This window comes from Triturus cristatus, chromosome 12 (genome assembly GCF_964204655.1).
Source record: "Triturus cristatus chromosome 12, aTriCri1.1, whole genome shotgun sequence".
NCBI classification, from domain to species: Eukaryota; Metazoa; Chordata; class Amphibia; order Caudata; family Salamandridae; genus Triturus; species Triturus cristatus.
Window position 1 is genome coordinate 623616964 of NC_140595.1, and position 20990 is coordinate 623637953.

Genomic DNA, 20990 nt, shown 5'->3' on the forward strand with positions numbered 1-20990 from the left:
CCTTGAGATGGTGGGTCTCCTCTCAACCCCATCAATACGGTATGAGAGATAAAATGAGCAAACTCCTATACTTGCTAGCGCACCGTGAACTGGAGCACAGAACAGGGTAGTGGTGGGAATCCGTGGCAATTGCTGAGGTATTTGCAGACTGTAATAGGCTACATGAAGCGCCCCCCCACTTTGGCGGTGGAATGCAAAAACCCCATAATAAAAGATCTCCCAGTTAAAACACTATAACCCAATGATGGAGACTCACTTGAGATGCCTATATCGGACACAGAGGTATACACTGTAATCAGTGCCATGCCTGCGGGGAAATCCCAAAGTCCGAATGGGAAGTCTGTTGGTAGGACCATTAGAGGCTCTACAAAGAAACCTTCCACGCAGGACAATAGCCATGGGAACTGGGAGGGGCAACAATAGTGGTTATTCCTAAACCCAGGCGAGATCCTATGGACTCTTATCTCCCCATCTTCCTTATCAATACTGAGATGAAATTACTGGCCTAATTCCTGGATTCTAGGTTGGCCGGGGTGATCTGTACCTTGATCCACCAGATCAAAACTGTTTCATGCTATCACAAGGCGCTGCATTATGCAACTGCACATAGCTCTTGCCTCTCTTCATCATTCTCCCTGACTGGCAGGTCTATTAGCCTTAGATTTTGAAACCGTATTGACTACGTGTCCAAGTCTTTCATGTTCCAGGTATTGCATTAAATGAACCTTGGTTGGCTGTTCATAGCATATGTCCGGTATCCTTTACTTCTCTCCTTGGGCCCAGGTATGCATTATTGACATGCTCTCCCGCTCCTTCCAGATTGAACGGGGATGAGACCGGGTTGCCCGTTGTCCCCCTTCTTATTTGCCCTTAATATTGAACCTCTTGCAGCATGGATCAAAAAGGGTGCTCAAATATGGGACATGGACTCTGGTGGGGGCATGGAGACCAGTGTGTCTCTCTCTCTACGCAGACGATGTGCTACTGTATCTGGAACTCCCACATCTGTCGATTCTGTGAATCTTCCAGGTGTTAAAGATATACGAGGAAGCCTTAGGCCTAAAAGTTAACTGGCATACGGATCCCAGTTGGGACGACTGAGAATGTGGTCCTGCCTAAGATTCTGATCCTCCAACATGCATCATGTTCTTTTAAGTATTTGGGCAAACAGATCTCACAGCAGCCAGAGGACTGCTGGGGATTTAATGTAGAACCACTGCTGCGTAAACTTAAACTGCTATTCTCAGCTTGGGATGGTTCCCACTCTCGGCAATGGGGCGGTGGTCCTATATAAAATGATTTCCCCTTCACAGTTGCTTTATGTTCTACAGAACTACCTGTACACGTTGCCCACTGCCTTTTTTAGCGTGTTATAAACTTTTACAACGTGTGTGCGGGGGGTGGCCACCTGTGAGTAGCATTTACAAAGATGGTGCTGTCAACATGGGAAGGGGGGGCTGGGAGTGCCAGACATACAGCCCTACTATTGAGCAGCCCAAATGCTGTTAACCACTGGCTTTACATGGACAAAGACAAACCTATGGTCCGACTTCAACTCGGAGAAGTTGAGGAATATGGGGTGATGGCACTCCTTTACGGATCTAAGACTTCGATAGACCTTTCTTCAGCTACAAGACTGACAATTGGGTGCTGGTTCGCAGCCTTGAAATGCATTAAGTGGCTGAGGCAATCTACACAAGTAAGCCCCTTCTGGACGGGCAACTGGATACCCATGGTTGCGCTTCTACAGAAATGTAAGCTATGGGACAAAACAGGTATTTCTACACTAGGAGAGGTCTGGACCGCATCACACATGAAATCGTTTACAGCACTAGTGGCAGAGTATGACTTCCACAGATCATAACTTTTTCGATTTCTCCAAATAAAGCATGTCCTAGAAAAATTTAGAAAGGCTCTCAGCTCAATTCTTGACCACAATCCACTTGAGGACAACTTGACTCTTGAGATAATCAAGAATAAAGGGAAATCCAGCCTGTACAGAAAGACCATTAGTTCTAAACTCTCTGGACCCATTCTTGCTACTGAAGGAGTGACGGACAATAGACCTAGGAGACTTGGACAATAATGATTGATGGGAAGCGAAGATGGCAGCCAGGACTCAGGCAGTCTCTTCAGGGCTGTGCCTAGTACAATTTAAATGTTTTTACTGCATGTATTACACTCTGGATGAATTACACAAAATGCATAGATTCCTAACGGCACTCTGCACTGACTGGGGATGTGAAGTGGGAACCTTGCTCCACATAATGTGGGACTGCCCATTGATTCATATATTCTGGTCTAGGGTTCATACTATCTTACAAAACGTCCTGGGCTATCCCACAGAGTGCAAACCATGCAGGGTTCTGCTAGGCATACACCAGGGTTGGACGGTTTGACCGGGGATAAAACGCTGTACAGTATTAGCTGCTTAGCAAACAAGAGACCGGCCAAACACTAACGCTCACCAGAGGCACCTATAATGGCAGAATGGTTACTTGGCATGGATTATTGTACCATGTCCGAGGCCACAGTTTATAAAACCTGTGGATGCCCAGAAAAACAATGATATGGGGCAAATGACTAGACTACTTACAAGAAGCAATTCAGGGGGGTGCGTCTTCTACTTCATCACCACTAAGACCTGGAATGAACTTCCCCCAACACATCAGGACTTCTACTTCACCTATCAGTTTCCGCAAGAAACTGAAGACCTGGCTATTCAACTAAGACTGCTACCTGGCCTACGTTACTGCTCCACTGCCTGGATCACCTCTTGGTGATAAGCTGCGTCATACAACTTGATATAACATAACATTACCATAACCTAACCGTTAAGGCACTCTAAGACTTCTGAGTGTTACTTAGCTGTATATTCCAAAACTTCACTAACTGGCTGCATTGGTGTGTCATACTGATGCAAATGTGACTATATTGGGGCATGTTGTCTTTGTTTATTTGTTGTGGAAAATCAATAAAAAGAACATTTCTTAAAAAGAATGTGATTTGAATATGAACAAAAAGGAAAGCCCAGACAAGCTGCAGCCTTGTTCTATGCCTTCCAAGCAATAATGTAACAAGGATAACCTTACTTTCACGTGCTCCATGCAGATACTTAACGTTTGGACCAAAAAAAGCCATTCAAATCCAACTTCAGGCTAAGCACATTTACTGTTACTCGATAAAATAAAGAAACTGATGCTACAAAATTGGAAAAATGCTTTTCTGTGGCATTTTAAGAAAGGAAGGAGAAACAGTTTAACTTTTTGAGTAAGCTCTTGTAGGAAGTTAAAGCTCCTCTTAATTAACCCTGACAAGTGAGAAAAATAACTTGGGTCCTGAATGGGTCATGTGAAAAGCTTAAATTATGCAACTCTACAGCTTTGGATGAGCAATGGTTATGTTTTCTACAACAAGATAAATAACATTTTTCAGGAGAAGATGGATAGTGTATGCCTGTGGATTGGAAATCTGGGGTGTGGACAATGCAGCATTAAGTACGGATGCGTGAAAGATCATTTGATAAAATAAAGTTAGCTACTAAAGGGATTTCCATCAACAGCCCAGCCTGAAAGAGGATGTTGCTTACAAGAGTATTGAGGACAGAACCCAGAGAGTTTTTCAGAGGTAGGTGAGAGACTGCTGCAGTGCCAATAAATTAGTTGACAGCACGGTCGGAATATGTGGCACTGGATGAAGTCTACAAATTCAATGGATTGTTGGAAGACGCCCTATGAGAGACAGGAATGTCCCTAACAGGGTTACAGCTGAATGAAAGACTGAATAGCAAACTCAGTCTCCTGTTTATATTGGACAAAACATCCAGAATACTTAAAACAAAAAATAGGGCAAACAAAACTGCAAAAACTCAACAATATTTTAGCATTTTTCATATTGTGTTTTTTGAGAAAACACACTGTTGTGTCCCCTGTTTTAGAATTTCGGGTCTTTGCCTAACTTTAGCCCAAAGATTCTTTGTTTTGGCCTAAGCCAAGATTCTTCCAGGCCTCTTGGAATAAGAACAACGCCTGGTGGTTCTGTAGGATGAAGGCGAAGCATGAGCTATCAAACGTACTGCTGTGTTCATAGTATCAAGAATGGAAGAGACTATTGCTCCGCCTTCAAGGAAGAGAAGGGTTCCAACATACCTGCAGTTTACTGATTTTTATGTGGCTTGAAATTAAAAGTTAGTAGGAAAAATGCTGGCCTTACACAGAAATCCTGGCGTTTCAGAGATGGAGACTACATGAAGGATAACCAGCTCTATTAGACAAGCCGATAAGAGACTGATGTATATTGAAACAATACTTATAGGATGTGTCTTATTTGGAGATGCAGATGCAACATAAGAATCAAAGCTATATTTACACTATCTGCATACAAATGTGGAAAAGAACTATCGTCGTGGCTTTAGAGATGCCATTGATGATACCGTTATTGATACCTTTATGTGTGATGCATCGGTGATGCCATTGACTATGTAACTTGTGGTCTTGACGCTGAGGTGTGTGATGTTATGAACAGTGTCTCTGTGGAGTGCTATGGTTGTATAGATCTCCGTAGCCGGCAATGCAGTCACTCATTACGAATTGAAAGGAACTGGGGCAGATTTACCACACAGTAAATTTACTTGTGAATTTACTGCTATTGTGAGGTAAATCCGACCTAGTACTCTGCAATTACAAGTTAAACACTATGGAATGGGAAATTACAGCGTGAAACCCATTTTTTCGTTCGACGGTCGATAATACGACACAGAATTCCCAATTTTAGACATTTACCTGCTGCTGTAAGCTTGTGGTATGTATATGCAGGGGCCTGTGGATTGGATGGAGGTCGGAGTGGGAAACGTAAAGGGAAGGATATTTCTTGCAGTAGGGAGCATTGTATGCTCGTCCTCTCAGAAAAGAGGGGACTAAAGCTTGGATGCTGCAACACCTGAATCCTCATGCAATTTTTCCGCATGGAACTATTGGATGGTAAATTTGGTCTGGTACTCACTCACCCAGAACAACCAAAACACATGCATTGCAGAATTCTATGAGGCAATTCTACTCCGACTGACTCATAATGAGGGTCTGCAAATGTTTTTTAGGTTGTTGATTGAAAACGTAATGTCCCTCACACATACAATTTTCGGTAGGTAAATAAGTTATTGATTAGTACTGGGTAATCAAAATCTTCCTTAAAAATGTGATTTGATGTGTTGTGCTATTTATTCCTACATAGTGAAAACTCTCTGGTATCTGCATGTATCCTGGTCCTGGGTTTGGCCTATGGTCATGCTGTGCATCCAGTTCCTTTGGCTCTAGAGCCAGCTGGCTAAAGACTGAGATGCGCCCGGTGAGCTCTGGGCATAGGGAATGGCCTATGGTCAACCCTACTCTCAGGTCACTTACCACCCTATTTATGCCTTGCCTGATCCAACACTTGCTTTTTCTTGTGACACATTTTGTTTGCATTAAGGGGGCTTTGCTTACTATTGGTTTCCTTCCTCATTACTCAGTTTGTGCTTTCATTTGGTTAGCCCATGCCAGCTTCACTTCCTCTTTGTTTGTTTGTCCCTCCCTTAAAGCAAGGCCCAAGTACTGCAGCTGCAAAGTGAGCATCCTTTGCTGCTCTCACTTTTGGGGCTGGGCTACTTTTTAGGTCTCGCCTGAGCCAGCGCATGCGCTGCTCTGGCGAGATATTCATTAAGTGGGTTTTCAAAAGTGCGACCGGGTGGCATAAAGCAGGCGGTTAAGCGCACAATGACGAGCAGAGGTGCCTTCTGGCTTTCCTCTCTCGTCATGGTGCGTGCACATCGCACACCACTCACCAGCCTTCTTTCACTTTTGCCGGCGAGTGTGCACCACTCGCATCCTTTTTTTTATTTTCGCGTGCTTGTTCAGGTTGGTTGGAAGTCAAGAACCCTGCAGATGAAGACAACATTTTGTCACGTCTGTTATGAACTTGTGACTTGTACTTTCAGGTAGGTTACATCAGCTCGATAAATGTTTCAAACGCTTCCAGTTTCGAATACAATTTCAGTTGTTAAATAGTCCCGAATTCAAAATTGTCTCTCGCAGTAAAGTTTTCAACGAGTTGAATTTAATTCTGGACAACGTCCGTTTTGCATGCATGTGTGTTTAAATCACAAAGGTGACAAGCAGGGGAAGTGTACAATTGATGTGTTTTTTCGGTTTGTGTTTATTAAATGAGTGCAGTTGGAGGCATGAAAGGGCTCTTGGCAACAGGCGGTGAAAGCTGGGAGGCGTGATGTGGCCTCTCTTTGTTTCCCTGACCGATTTGTGTCCGATCCATCGGAAAAGATTCAAGGCACTGTAGTCTTCTTTCTACTTAAATTGGTGGTCTGTGGCAATAAATCCCCCAAGGGCAGCCGGGCACTGTCTGTAGTGTGCACTGGGTAGACGGCGGTTATAGTGCCGCAAGTAGAACCTTGCAATAGTTTTGACGGCACATGTTTTGCTTACTGCTTCTTGCCAGGTTACAGCCCGTTTGCAGCGTGTCTGCGTCGTGGGCTACTCGGGTGCAACCGAAAGTGGCAGCTCCTGCATCCCGAGGCTCTCCAGTGCAAGCAGAGGCAGCCACCAACATCCGCACTAGCCTGGTACCAGGTAATGGTACCGTACCTAGCATGAGCAGTGTGTACTACAACCAGCGGTAGGCCTCCCTCCGACTCCTCTCCTTCCCCCTCCATGGGCACGCTTCTCTACCTCAGTCTACCCAAACATCCTTCCCGCGCCTGTTGCCCTGCCCCTGTAGTACCCCCCCTCACATCTTATGGCCCGTTGAGCACAGAAGATGACGTCACGCTGCAAACCCGGCATTACCTTGTAGAGAAGTTCTAAAGTTGGCATGACGTGGTTGCCCACCCAGTATCCGCGGTGCCGGGGTTTAGTATCTAGTTAAATTACAAAATGCCCTAGTTTCCGCTATTTCATATGTTACCCTTTTTAGCGTATAGTGTCCTCATCATTGATGTTAAGTACCGTGGTATTGCTGTTGATTTTAATGCCTTTAAACACATACCATGTTCTTTAAAGTTCGGGTTCTAGAGGGACCCGGCGCCCCAGTTCTTTAGCCTGACGGGTAAAAGATACTAGTCTGACCGATTTGTGTCCGATCCATCGGCAAAGATTCAAGCCACTGCCCTGCATCCTCCACACCGCTGACAAAGATCTTGTGATCAACAGTGTTTCAGGCTGCTCACACATCGAGCACAGCCAGTGCAATGTCTTTCCACGATCGAATCTAAGATCATCTACTACCGTAAGCATAACAGCCTCTGTATTGTGTAAAGGACGGAAGGCAGCTTGGGCAGGGGGCAAAAACTCAGTTTCGTACCCCTACACCACGTGTCTCTTTCCCTCGCTCACGACTACCTCACTGTCTCTCTCTCCCTCTCTCTCCCTCTCTCCCTCTCTCCCTCTCTCTCCCTCTCTCACCCCTACCTCACTATCTCTCTCTCCCTCTCACCCCTACTTCACTGTCTCTCTCTCATCCCTACCTCATTGTCTCTCACCCTCTCACCCCTACCTCACTCTCTCATCCTCCCTCTCCCACCCCTACCTCACTCACCCCTACCTCACTCTCTCTCTTCTCGTTCTCTCCTTCCTGCTACCACTCCATGCTTCCTTCCTTCACCTCTGTCCTCTCAGCGCTTATTCTATCCTATCTCCATTGGAGCTACCACCCCCTTTCCCACATTCCTCTCTCCCTTCACCACCTCTCTTTCTGTGCCCATTTTCCGTTGTCCCTCTTCCCTTTCTCCTTTGCCACAGCCCTCTGGCCTCTCTCTCTGCCGCTCTCCCTATTTCTCTCCCTCTCCCCCTCTCTTCCTCCCTCTATGCTCTCTGCCCCCCCTCCCCCCTCCCCCCATTCCTCGCTAACTTCGGACTTCACTGCTCCCGGACAGCAGCCTCCTAGCTTTCAACATAGTCTGGGGTCCTGGGAGAGAGGTTCGGCGGTCGGGGGTAAAGTTCTGTAAGTCATGAATATTTTATTCTTTCTAGAAATGGTAAACACGAAGAGAAAGGCAGGAGGGAGTGCGTGCTCTTCCGACAGGTACCTGTTTTAGGCTTCTGCTCCACAGACCAGGTTTCCAGACATCACAACATTAAGGGGTAATTGGCTAACAATGTAAAACAAGCATTGGCATAGCCAATAGGTCTCGCTTTTGGGACGTTATAAGTAGTTATGCAGCACAATATCCTTGGTGCAACAACATCAACTGTTGCATGGCTAAACACTTACAACATACCAAAAGCGAGACCTATTGGCTATGCCAATGCTTGTTTCTTTTAATTCCAGCTCTCCATAAGAATGCATATGCTTGCATGCCCTCTCTCTTCTGTCCTTCTCCCCGCACCCTCTCTGTGTTGTTGCTTGCCCTCTTCCACCCTCCTCCCCATTCTTTTTTTTGCTTGCCACCTTTCACCATCCATGGTGTTGCCTGATCCCTCCCACTCTTCTGTGTTGTCCTTTGTTCCTACCACCATTCCTCCGTGTTTCCACCACCTTCCACCGTCCTCCCTCCCACCCTACGTTTGTGTTTTCTTTGACCCTCCTCTTTCCCATCTTCATTCCATATTGTCATTGACCTCCTAATTCATATTTGCTGGTAATAAATGATTACAGGCCACTAGTGACGTTACCATTCTTCAGTGAACAGCAAACTGTAAACTGCGTTAGGAGCCTGGTTTGGCAGCCCAGACTGAGTTTGTGTCCAGGGAGCAGTTCATAAAACAAACCTGTTTCCCACACAGACATTGCGTACAGAGTAACATCCAAACTTCATTCATTACCTGTGAAATGCAGGCTGTCCAAGGCACTTTCAATAGGTCTTGCCCATGTGAGATTTGTTGGCTTTGTCAATGTTTTTATAGCCATGTTGTACAACAGCATAGCTGCTGTGCAGCATGGCTGAAAGTAAACAATAACAAGCATTTGCAATGCAATAGGTTTCGCATTAACGCGAGTTTAGGCTATTGGCATTGTAACTGACGATGTTTTATTTATGTTTCAAAAAACAAAACATAAATAAAAGGCATTGTCATTTACAATGCCAATAGCTCAAACTCGTGTAAATGCGAGACCTGTTGCATTGCAAATGCTTGTTTTTAATGGTGTTCACTCCAATCAGTAGGCATGAGCATGGCATGTGATGCACGTTTACATAAATCATTACGCATGCACTTGCGTACTGAACGGCGCAGTGCCATTTGCTTCATGATGCTTATGCTCTGGTTGCGTTATGACATTCTTTTACTTTTTTTTTTTTTGCCAATGCTGTGCATGCATGTATTGTCAATGCAATAGGTCCCACAGGTGCGCTCTATTGGCTTTGCCAAAGCTTATTTGAGATTGTAAGGATAGATTTTATTGTTGGTGATAGATTTTTCAACTTTTCTGGAAGCTTATGACTTTTCCTTCCATCTGAGCTTTCAGAGTTTTTTGAGATTTTGCACTTGTCCTTTGTAAGTGAACCAGGTTGTTAGTAAGGTTATTAAGGCACAATGTTATTAGTCAGTTAGTTGAGAGGCATTGACCATTTAAAAAACTTTTATGTGAACTGGGTTGGTCCTGGAATTGATCTTTTAGGTGAAATGGTTGGTGTTACCGGGTCATGTGTTTACAGGTTTCTCTCGTTTCCGATGGAGCATGATACCACAACGCCTCGAGACCCTCACAGGTGAAGCAGCCGCGCTCTACAAATCCTGGTTGGTTGATTGATTGATGTTTAGTTACTCTCTCATTAAATGTATTGCAGCAGCTCTGAGAAGTGACAGTACTACTCTCCCTTTCAAATTAAAGACAGCACTGCATAGAATCGGATACCACCTCTGAAACACTGACTTAGAAAACATTGGAGGCTGTGTTAACAGCTTGAGCTTGTCAAAAAATAAAGCTCCCTCATGACCTAAACATCATTTCATTTACTTTTAACCACTGATCTCTAAAACAAAGAACAAGGGCTAGAGTATTCAATTTACCAATACAATTTTTATTTCTTTATATTTGTTTATTCTTTTTTTATCTATATTGTTCTTTTGTCATCATTATTCATTTATAACATTATCAAAATTATACATTTCTCCAATACAAAAATATAATTCTTTTAATAAACCCAGGTAGAGAAAAAAACAATCTTTTTTCATACACACCACTCATTCATACATCCACACTCCATACATATCTCATAAATCCTAACTAACGCATTCAGGTTGATTACAGTCTCAATAACTCTCAAAGAGGGCTACTACTGAAATAGTAGGATTAAAGAGGACTTGGTCGACGCGTTCGGTGGCATAAAGAACCATGGAAGCCACCTTCATCAGGACCCGCCACTCATCACATCAAAAGTTCTCAAACCCTGGGATTTCCTAAGAAAATATATAAGATAGTATTAGTTGCCAGCCCAAGACTACCTAGAATTTTAAAAATTAAAAGACATTGATTGAACCAGTTAACCAACATTTTACAACATTCAAGAGTGATTGACTAAACAAGTGACTATTTGTCTCATTCCGGGGTGTAAATATTAGTAATCCAAACAAGTATGATCATGCTCTATTTCATACTTGTGTGTTCCCTATTTTAAAGAAAAGCAAGAAATGAGCGAGAAATCATCTAATAAGTAACAGGGCCACCTATTTCACTATCATTCCCAAGCATGATTCTACTATGTGGACATGTAATAAAAATATAACCTAAATATTCCAATTTAAGCCTACCAAAAAAAGGAAGGGACAAAGGTACTTACTAGATAGAAGCCTGATACTGGTATAAAGGACTTCCTGTTATAACATAAGGCACCCACAATAGTACCATATGTAATGATATGCTTGTGTCCTAACAAAAACAAAACATAAAAATGCTATAAATTATTACTAGCTATTACTCAGCTGTACTTTCCTCTGCTATGTTATATGTTGACCTCTCACATACTAAAGACAGCATTTACTTACCCACAGGTGGCACCCTTTTTATTATTATTTTTTTATTTTTTTCCTCTCTCTCTTTTTGTATCCAGATGTCTCAGAGTTACTGTCCTTTCACTAATTGGTTATGTATGTATTCCATAAACCTATATGAAAGAATTTAATTACTAATATGACTACATATATTTAAATCTAACGATCTATATACCAAAAAGTAAAAAATAAATGAGCTAAAATACCTCAATATTGTGTCCTTTTCTGTGGTCCCAATAAAACAGCTCGAGCTTGCCCCTTCCTGACGAGTAGCACCAGCTAATCCACTATGGGATAGCTTGGCTTCTTGGGGAACGGACACTGTCTCCCCTTCTGTCCATTTCTTCATGTATTGGTAGTGCAGAGAGCGCCTTATCATACCTTTCCACCCCCCTCTGGAGTTGTATCGAACAGATTCCACATATTCGGTTCGTTACTTTGCTTTTCTTACGGGTGGTTCTATAGATAATGGCGGGGTTTTCTAACCACCCTTGACTAGCAGTCGTATTACACTCTGGCAGCCCACCCCATATCTCCGGCCGCTATCCATTAAACCCGGCTGGCTGGCTCGCCCTAACATTTACTGCTGCCGTCTGCCTATCTCTTGAAGTCCTGTGTTTCAGGCCTGTGGCGTGACCTCACCGGCAGAGAGCACGGCGAGCCGCTCGCCTGAACACCCGCAAGGGCCGCTGTATGTCTGTAGATAAGTCTAGACCGACAAAAGTTGTGACTGAAAGTTAGACGAGGAAGAGAGGTGCAGGGAGGGCGTGGGGCCTGCCCAGCTCTGCCACCGAAACCAGGCTTTGTATTATTCAAGGGAAACGAGATCTGTGCGTGGCAAGAATAGTGCAGGCGGCTTGAGTTACAGCCCGGGTACACGCTGACTCGGGTACCCGGGAAGCTTTGCAAGTGCTCTTACTGAGGCTCGGCGTCTGCCCTCCTGCCGCCCCCAGACACGCCCTTTCTGCCCCAGGCCATGCTTTCCGCTGATACATTAGTGTTTTTGCATTTCACGGCGCCTGCCTCCAGGCACCCAGTCCTTTCTGCCGATTGGCAGAGCCGAGTGCCTTGCCCCCCGTTTGTATGAGGGATTGTCCGGTGCTGTATGTGGTGATATGTTACACGCCGTCCGCCATGGAAGCACACATACCGCTTTCTGCTCTCGCCATTCCAAGTCAAGTGATGGTCGTTTGCAGAGCTCCGCCAAGCCTTCTAAACCGTGGCTGGCACTGACTGATACAAAAAGCGATCGCTTTCACTTTCGCGATCACTTCAAAGAAGCCCGCGAGTGGTGCGTGCACGCCAGGACGAGCCATATGGTTTCAATTATCGTGCCCGTGTCTGGGCACGATATGGCAGGAATGCGCGTAATAAACACCAATAGGCCATGGGCGGAGCAATGCGCCCGCCTTTGGCCTATTGTGTGCTAGCTTAAAAACAAACACGCAGGCAAAGGCCAATAGCAGGCCACAAAAGTAAAAACACACGCACAAGCGTGTACGATTCCAGGGTCCGTTTCGGAACCCCGGACAAAAGGACTCTCGCTGCGCGAGCAAGGCTGCGCACTGCATCGCTAGGCGCGAGACCTAAAAACAAAAAAAGTGCTATGGTGTTGTCAACTCTGGCTACTTTATAGCTTCTTTTTTCACTTTCAGCCCCACAGCATAACAGCTGCGCTGCTGAACAACATGGCAAAAGAACAACAAAACCAAATAACTCTACTATTTGGCTTTGTCTATGTTTTTTTAGACTTGTTACAGTGCAGCGTGGCTGCAAGTTAAAAAACAAACAAAACTATGACTGGTCCAAAGCTGACCGCTTCATAGCATGTTGTTTTTTTTAAAATTCAGTCATGCTGCACAGTAGCCGCTCTGATGTACAACATGGCTAAACAAACATTGACAAAGCCAATAAATCTCAAATTTTTTGTTTCCTTCTATAGAATCCTTCTACTGCATTTTGCTTGTCACCGTAAGTATGGAAGTATTTTTATAACTTGCATATCAGTCCACAAGTCATGCATTTTAAATGTTACTTTCTTCAGTTAAAAGGGATTTTTTTTATCCCTCTGGGCTGTTCCTTACTCTAACATGGCTCCATCTAAAAAATGTTTGCAGATGAATGAGATTCAAGAACTGGGTAACCTTATTTTAAATATACAATTACATGTAGAGATGTGTAAAAGAAAGTACACCCTCTTATGTTTTGTGGTTTTCTATACTAATTAATACCTGACCCGCCAAGCCACATTAGGGGCTATATCTACCCTTTGTGACAAACAAAACCCACACACATTGTTTTCATCATTTAATAAACAAAAATATCAGAAAACTATCAGAAGCAATGTTTGAAAATGTAGGTGTGTCCCGTGATCCAGCAACCGATGGAACTGCCATAAGCAGCAATAATTTGAAGTAAATGTTTACGCTAAAGGTCTACCAATCTCCCGCATTGCTCATGAGAAATTCCGTCTCCTCCTTACAACACTGCTTAAGCTTGGTGATGTTTAGGGGCTTTTGTGTATGCACAACTACATGGAGCAAATCTAGTTTCCTTAGAGTAGTGCTTGTATGATCATCGCGGCGAAAACCATCCACGCCGGAGAACTTTGAGTCTTGGTTGTTAGAAACCGCCACAAAGACAGTGCTACCATGGTCAAGGCAGTGTAGCTCAATTGTCTTCCGACAGCCCAGGCTGGAGAGGAGAAAGCAGATGATCTCATACAGTGGGGTTTGGTTAGATGGGAGGCCTCAGCTCTCTGTCTCGTAGAACAGGTGAATATCGCACCCAGAGTTTTAATCTCAGGACAAAGATTCATTTTCATATAAGAGCCATCTAGGTTCCATTGCTGGTTAGAATCATTGAGTTTGGCCACCAAGGAACGAGAATCATCCAGCATCAGTCTGGGGTTATCTATATTCGGAGTAAGCCAGCTTTTGTGCATTCAAGCCTAGACATCCTCCATCAGTGAGGTCAAGGCCAAAAACTTGGTGGACTAGTCTCTACTCCCTAGTAAGAGTATGTGTGTTGCCACCATAATCGTGAAAACATGCCCCTGAGTTTTGAGTAGATCGTGTCAAGGTTTTAGGTACATGTGTAGGAGCAGGAAAGAAGGACCCTGAGGGACTCCGTAAGGGTATACCATCCCAGGAGCAAATACAGCATGTTTAGATGCTTAAGTGGTTCTATGAGTTAGAAAGTATCTAAACTACTGGACATAGGAGAGTGGCACTCCAATAACAAGCTGGGAGCGGCTGATAAGCAATTTGTGATTCTAAATGTCAGAAGTTGCCAAGAAAAACTTAAACGCTGCTGAGTCCTCTTCTGTGGTTTGGAGCTTTCTTTCACATATGTCCAAAAGAGCTGTTTCCAGACTGCAAATGCAAACCTGATTGCAGGTCACCCAGTAGATGGTTTAACATCAGATACTCAGACAACTGTATGAGAACCACTGTCTCCCAAGAATATGGAAACAAATGGGTACCAGCAATCAGCCTGTAACTGAGAGGCTGGGTGTGTTCAAAGGTTGTTTTTTAGGTACCCTGAAACATGAACCATGATCATGGATAGATTCATGATCTATGTAATAATCGGGGCTGTTACATTCTTCACACTTCTTATTTGATAGCAGGACATGTCTTCCTGGGCACTCAGTGATATTGATCTCTATAATCTGATTTTCATCCTAAACTACTTTTAACTAGTGAACAAGAGTCCTGGCCCTCATAGAGGAAAATGAGAAGTTTAAACAGCACAGAGAAAAGAACCGACTGGCCCCTCTCTGATATGCACCAAGGTTATTCGTGCATGAACTTGAAGAACATTATCAAAGTAGTCCTCAATATTATGAAAAAAAACCTTGGGAAAATCAGGGAACTCTTGACAGTTAAGTAGCCTGGCCAAGGATCCAAATTAGCTCCCTTTTATGGCCACTGAAAAGAACCGAACGGCGGACCTTCAGATCTGCACCTCACACTGGTTTCGTATATTTCAGAATCCTGCGCACAATCACTCCAGCTCCTGCCGTTGTGCGGTGGCTCTGTGTTCCAGATCTTTAGTTGATAACGCAAAAGGAGGTGAGCGGTATTTGTTATTAAGGATATATGTTCAAGGAAAAAAAAGTACAAATAAAGGCTTTGAAATAACAAAACTGACAATAATAATCCACATTTGTAAAGCGCGAACAATCACCCGTAAGGGTCTCTAGGCACTGGGGGCCGTCGGGAAGATTAAGCAAGCTATTGCCCAGAGTCACTTGGTGCTGGGCTAATCTGCCGCCGGGGATCGAACCGTGATCCCCAGATTCTGGAGTCAGTCGCCCTGGCCGCAGCGCCACACCTCTTCCTTCAAGACTGACTGACTGGGCTTCATTACCTGGCGCACCTCCTTTTGCTTTATAAGCTCCATTTCATGGTTGACAGCATGAATTTTATATTATTGGGGGTTTGCCTGCTTAGTGGCCCGTCTAGAAGAGGACCTCAGGAGATTGACAGCATCTTCACCAGATTCCTTTCAACTTCTGCCGTTTTCTGGTGGTGGGCTGCAACTGGGATTTGTGCCCTCTAAGGTGGTTTGTGTGCTAGGGTTCAGATGGTTGAGCTTTTGTTGGACCGAATACCTCTTTAAAAGGGACTGGATGGTCAAAAAGTCATGGTGTTCTAGAGGTTTGTCTACTCTTCATGTCCACCATTAAATTCATTTTAGATGGAGGGTAGAGCAGCAACTGAAAGATCTTGCAAGAACAGTCTCAACGGCTGTGGGTGTCGCTTTCAACTTGTGCCTAGTGTTGGGCAAAGTGAAATAGGTGTAAAACGAATCCAGCTTGAGAAAGCCAAAATGTTGTTTTTGTGATAGTGACATTTTGTGTTGCGTTGTTGATGGTAGTGGCTGGAGTGGGGGCGGCTCAGTAAGGAGGTGGATTCTACAGATGTTTTACTAACTGCGGATGCAGGCTACACAAGAAATTCTCAGGTGCTTACTTCAGGGGGTGAAAAGGATTGTGCTCTGTGAGGTTGAATCTGCTCCTCTGACTACTGACCAATATCTTACCATCTATTTAGCACTCTAATGTATCACCATTCCACGTATGTGTCTGGCACATTGTTTGGTAGCACAGGACAGTCTGGCTCCACCTGAACTTACTGGGATCATTATTAGGTCTGGCTCGACAGTGCATCTGTATTTTAATCTTGTTGGTACCATTTTGTAAACTATGCATAGAGTGAACTTTGGCTGCACAACAAAGAGCAGGATCTTTTACAAATGCTATTGGCTTTTCTGTATGTCTACCCTCCTCCTGTAGAAGGACTATTTTACATCTCAAATGTACACAGACTCATCCCATACTACGTTTCTATCTTATAGATGCACTGTACATATAAATAAAGCATTTTTACTTGTTTCATTTCACTGCAGTAGGCTTAACTTTAATGTTTTGATCAGCATTCGAAATATCACGCCTGTCGACTGGCCCACATTTGGCAGGTGTCACGATCTTTTTAACTGCAATTCGCTCGCCTGACCAACAAAATGCATCCATAGTCTTTATGGTGTCATCTGCTTTTCAAACCTATATCACCCTTCAGAAATGTTAATTTTTCATTCACTTATTAGGACCACCCTCTTAAAACGCTCGACTGCACCTGCGTTTTTGAGTCAAGAGGTTTATGGGCATGAAATGCATTCCAGACCAATTGGATTTGTCAATGCTTGTTACATGTTTTGATCCCAAGGAGGGGTAATTCATTATGGAAGCTGGCATTGATGTGTGTCAAATTACTGCCATGGTGTACTTCTTTAGCACGTGAAAGAAAGAGACCCCAGCACACTGCTCCATTTCATTCCTGTTACTCTGAGGGGGCTGAGTCTGTTACTTAAGTTAAAGATAACAACTTCTGTAGTAATAGGTGGGACAAAGGAATCGCAGCACCGTGGGCATGTTTCGCTGCTCCTCCCATAACCCACAGAAGAACAGCAGCATGGCGGGCAGTTGAACGTTCTTCACACAGTCACAGTGAGATAGCCTGGTGATACAAAAATTTTTACATGGGCTTTTCCCTTTCAAGGCATCAACCAACACACACTCGCATTCACACTCTCATGCACACTCTTACAAACACACTCACACACACTCTCCCTCCCTCTCCTCGTAAGTGGAAGGATAGGGGCAGGGGTAAAAATGCAGCTTGTAAAACTTAACCATAATACAAATGGTTCAAGCAACACCATATTCTGACTTGCACCACCTGACAGATTCCACTAGAAAATAATTTGTTTGATGGCTTTATATGGGTTAAAGTATCCTCTCTTTGTGTTTGCTGTGTTCGCCCTAAGTTGGCAGGGTATGCCCAGACATGGGTCCCTTGCTCACTTTGCCACTGGATTGAAGCTAGCCTCGCTGATGAGGGTTGTTAGCTCGAAACCGGTCCAAGGATGCTTGTTTCCGATCCAGGGAAGACCTGGCTTGGCAGTTCGGGCTGGACTGTTCCCATGAGCCACAGGATCAAGACTGATTTGCATATAGGTGTGTCTGAACTAGGGTGGCAAAGTGAGCTAAAGAACGATGATGGATTCAACCCAGATCTGTGACTGGAGGTGAGTGTCTGAAAAGTGTCAATGCTCCGTCCATCATCTCCTTGTGTTTGCTTAAAGTATCCTCTGCCATATGTTACAAGGATATTGCAGGCCATCAAGAAGTTCTGTGACCAAAGAGAAGAACGAGGTTGAAGGCAAAGTTCCTTTGTAAGGTCATGAAACTCCGATAGTCCCTATAATAACCTATTACAGTTGAGCAGCTATGTTCCATACTGGAGGTGAATAGAGACGTCACATCTCGTCTGTAAAATGGAAATTAGAGATAGGCTTTTATCCAGGAATTGCATTACAAGCCCATACGTTTTAGGGATGTATATTTGAGTCGAGCAAATGGGTGGTTCAAACACTACATTGAAAAATTTGCACCCTGTCCCTTCTACTCTCTACTTCCCTCTCAGTCACGACCACCAGTTAAATTGTCAACCTGATTAGAGCATACTTGTCCAGGGTGCCTCTTCCTTAATGTTAACCTCTCATTGATTGATTGCAGGGCCACTGGAATTATGTGGCAATACAATACTAATATGAGGCTTTATTCAGCTATGATGTTTTTTTAACACATAGGTACTATTAAAGCTATTCACGACCATTTATTTATTTTCCTTGGGCGTAAGGGAGCTCTTTTTATTGGTACAATCCTACCTACCTCCAAGAATAAAATTGTCTTATAAAACATAACCAGTTGATGTCCGCAGCACGCATCTATCTGAACATACCTGCAACTTTTTAAAACTTGCCCCCCGGAGCTCAGAGTCATCTTTGTTATGAGCATCCATTCCCAACAAAAACAGCCCTGCAGAACAGTATTATAGATTAATTCTCTATCATGTCTGTCTCCTGGGAGGCATTTTGTGATTCATCGGACATTAACCTGTTTGTCACTCTTCTAAGTGCTAATTGGTTGTTTTTTATGCACACTTACATTGGCATCAGCTGTGAAACTGAACATTCTGATGATTAAGAATGAATCATTCTTTCCACTCTTTTTGAACTTATTTAAATATTTAGGCATTTTGTTTCCTCCTTGACAAAATCACTTTCCTCAATCCATACGTAAGAGATATTACACCATCTGGTGAAATTCTTACTGCTTTTCTGCCTCATTGTACCAACTAACTAGGTGAAAGGTAACCATATAATATATGCAAAGTGTCAGGAGTTTGGGGTAGTTTGTAAGCTTAAATCACAGCTGTACACAAAGTAACCTACAGCAATTTGTACTACAATGTGACCGTACCAAACTTTGTGAAAGTTGGGTCAAGGCATTTAAAACTTCACCTAATAATGTACATTCTGTTTTGGTAGATACCTTTTTCTTTGGAATAAGACGGTTCTTGCTCTTTGCTATCCCCCCCAACTTTAGAGGTAAATCATGTGCCCAGTGAGGGCTGAGCGAAGCGCTTCCTTGTTGGGCTTGAAGCCGGCTGGCCTACCCTGGGAAGAGTGAAGATAAAGGCTTATGGCTCATCTTTGGCAGGGCTTAGGAAGAAATGCTCACGGCCCTACCCTGAAAGGTCCATTAGCATGGATACCTCCATGGTACTGTCTACATGACGTAATTGCGTTATCACACTTGCAGCTTCAATGCGCTGTAAAGACAAGGGTTCATGTAGAGTCTTCACATGGCTGGAAAAATCGGCCACTCGGCCCCAATACAGCTTTTTTTCCTGCCCAGCCCATTTGCTGAGTCCCCTGGAAGTGATTTATGTTTTTAGCCATGATCTACAGAATTTCCCAAATCCCAGCTTACCATAGGGTGCGCCTAAAATCCTATTGTCAAGAGTGGCTACTCTCTCATGCTAGGTTAGGAGAAGAGGGTTGGCAGCAGCTGACTATAGTTCAAGAGTGAGGGCCTTTGTGCCTGTTACTAAGGGTAGGTGAAGAGTTCGGGCTCATTTGGAAACATGCAAAGTTTGCTTGTTTGATTTTTTTTCCACCTGCAGAGTGAAATCAGGGTTGTTTCTGTACTCCACAGAGTGCTTAATTTGAGCCAGTGGTTGTATATGGGGCCCTCTGGCACTTAATGTTGGGGGACAGCACATATTGTTCCTCAACAGACTTTGATCCAGAGCAAGAATGTGAAAAACTCAAACGGGGGAAAGAAAGAAGAAGAGAACAACGGAAGAACCGTGACAAGAGGAGAAAGTGGGAATTAAAAAGAACCTGCAAGAGTGAGATAAAAAGGCAGGGAGAGTCTGGTGGTGGATGAAAGAGACATGAGGTGGAATCAAGACTAAGCAATCTTGGTATTCGACACTTTGACATTGGATAGCACCGGCCGCGGTCTTCTGACCAAAACTTTGGGCACTGGCACTTATTTTTTTACAAACTAAGCACTGACTCCATTGGCAAAAAAGACACGCATTTGCAAAGCCAATAGGTCTGTTGTTGGCAACCAGGCTTTTAGATTTACCAGTGCATGTTTTGCTTTGTCATGATGTTTGTAAAACTTTGTTAGGGAAACTGCCTAGCCCTTGCCAATGTATATAAAAAAAGAATGTTATTAAAAGCAAAAGCATTGTAGGTCTCAAAAAGCACAGATTGCCAGAGTAGTTGCCAGCAGATGAAGGTAACTGCTTTGTTTGATCATGTGGTCCTTATGAAATTGCAGAATGCACCCATTCACTGTGAAGTTAGTCAATCGCTGAAGTGGACTAAAAGGGAATTTGCATACCCATACTTGTTACCATGGTTTAGAGGCTTATTTATCCTCCCTTGGAACATCCAAACACACTCCCAGAACCGGGATCTTTACTTATCCATCCATCCATATATCTTTATTTCGGTCACCTGGACCATAAAAGTAAATAAACTTAAAATATACTCCCATAAGGGTATGTACACAAATGAAGCATAGGTAGTACATAGATTTAAAAGTTTGTTCACATAAAACTGTGTATGCTAAAAAGTGACCATATAAATAACTATGCAGTTAGGCAAATTTGACAACAATAAATTGCATCTTAGAATTTACGAGGAGGTAACTTTGGATCAATCATATTTTAACCTTTCAGGATCAAACTGCCAGGAAATTACTTCGAACAAAGCTTTTGGGCTAAAATGTAGTCACAATTAAGAACTTATTTAATCACATAGTATTATCATTATCCCCCCCCCCTTTTTTTTTTTTTTTTTTAAAGGAAGGAATTAGTACAAAAATATTAATAAAATATACACAACTCTGAGTCCTAGGGGCATGATGGCAGGTTTAAGAACATCCAACGCGTACACCACATCGAAGTTAAGAAACGAGATACGGCGAAGACAATGGGGGCGTGAGTGTCGTACTTTAAAATTCTAAATGCCTCTGCACAGCGCACAGAACCTAAATTCCTGCAGAGTTGGATGAGCCAGCGCTATCTAGCTAATTTGTAACCAGGACAGAAAAAAACCCATTACTATTACAGGCAGGGCACCCTC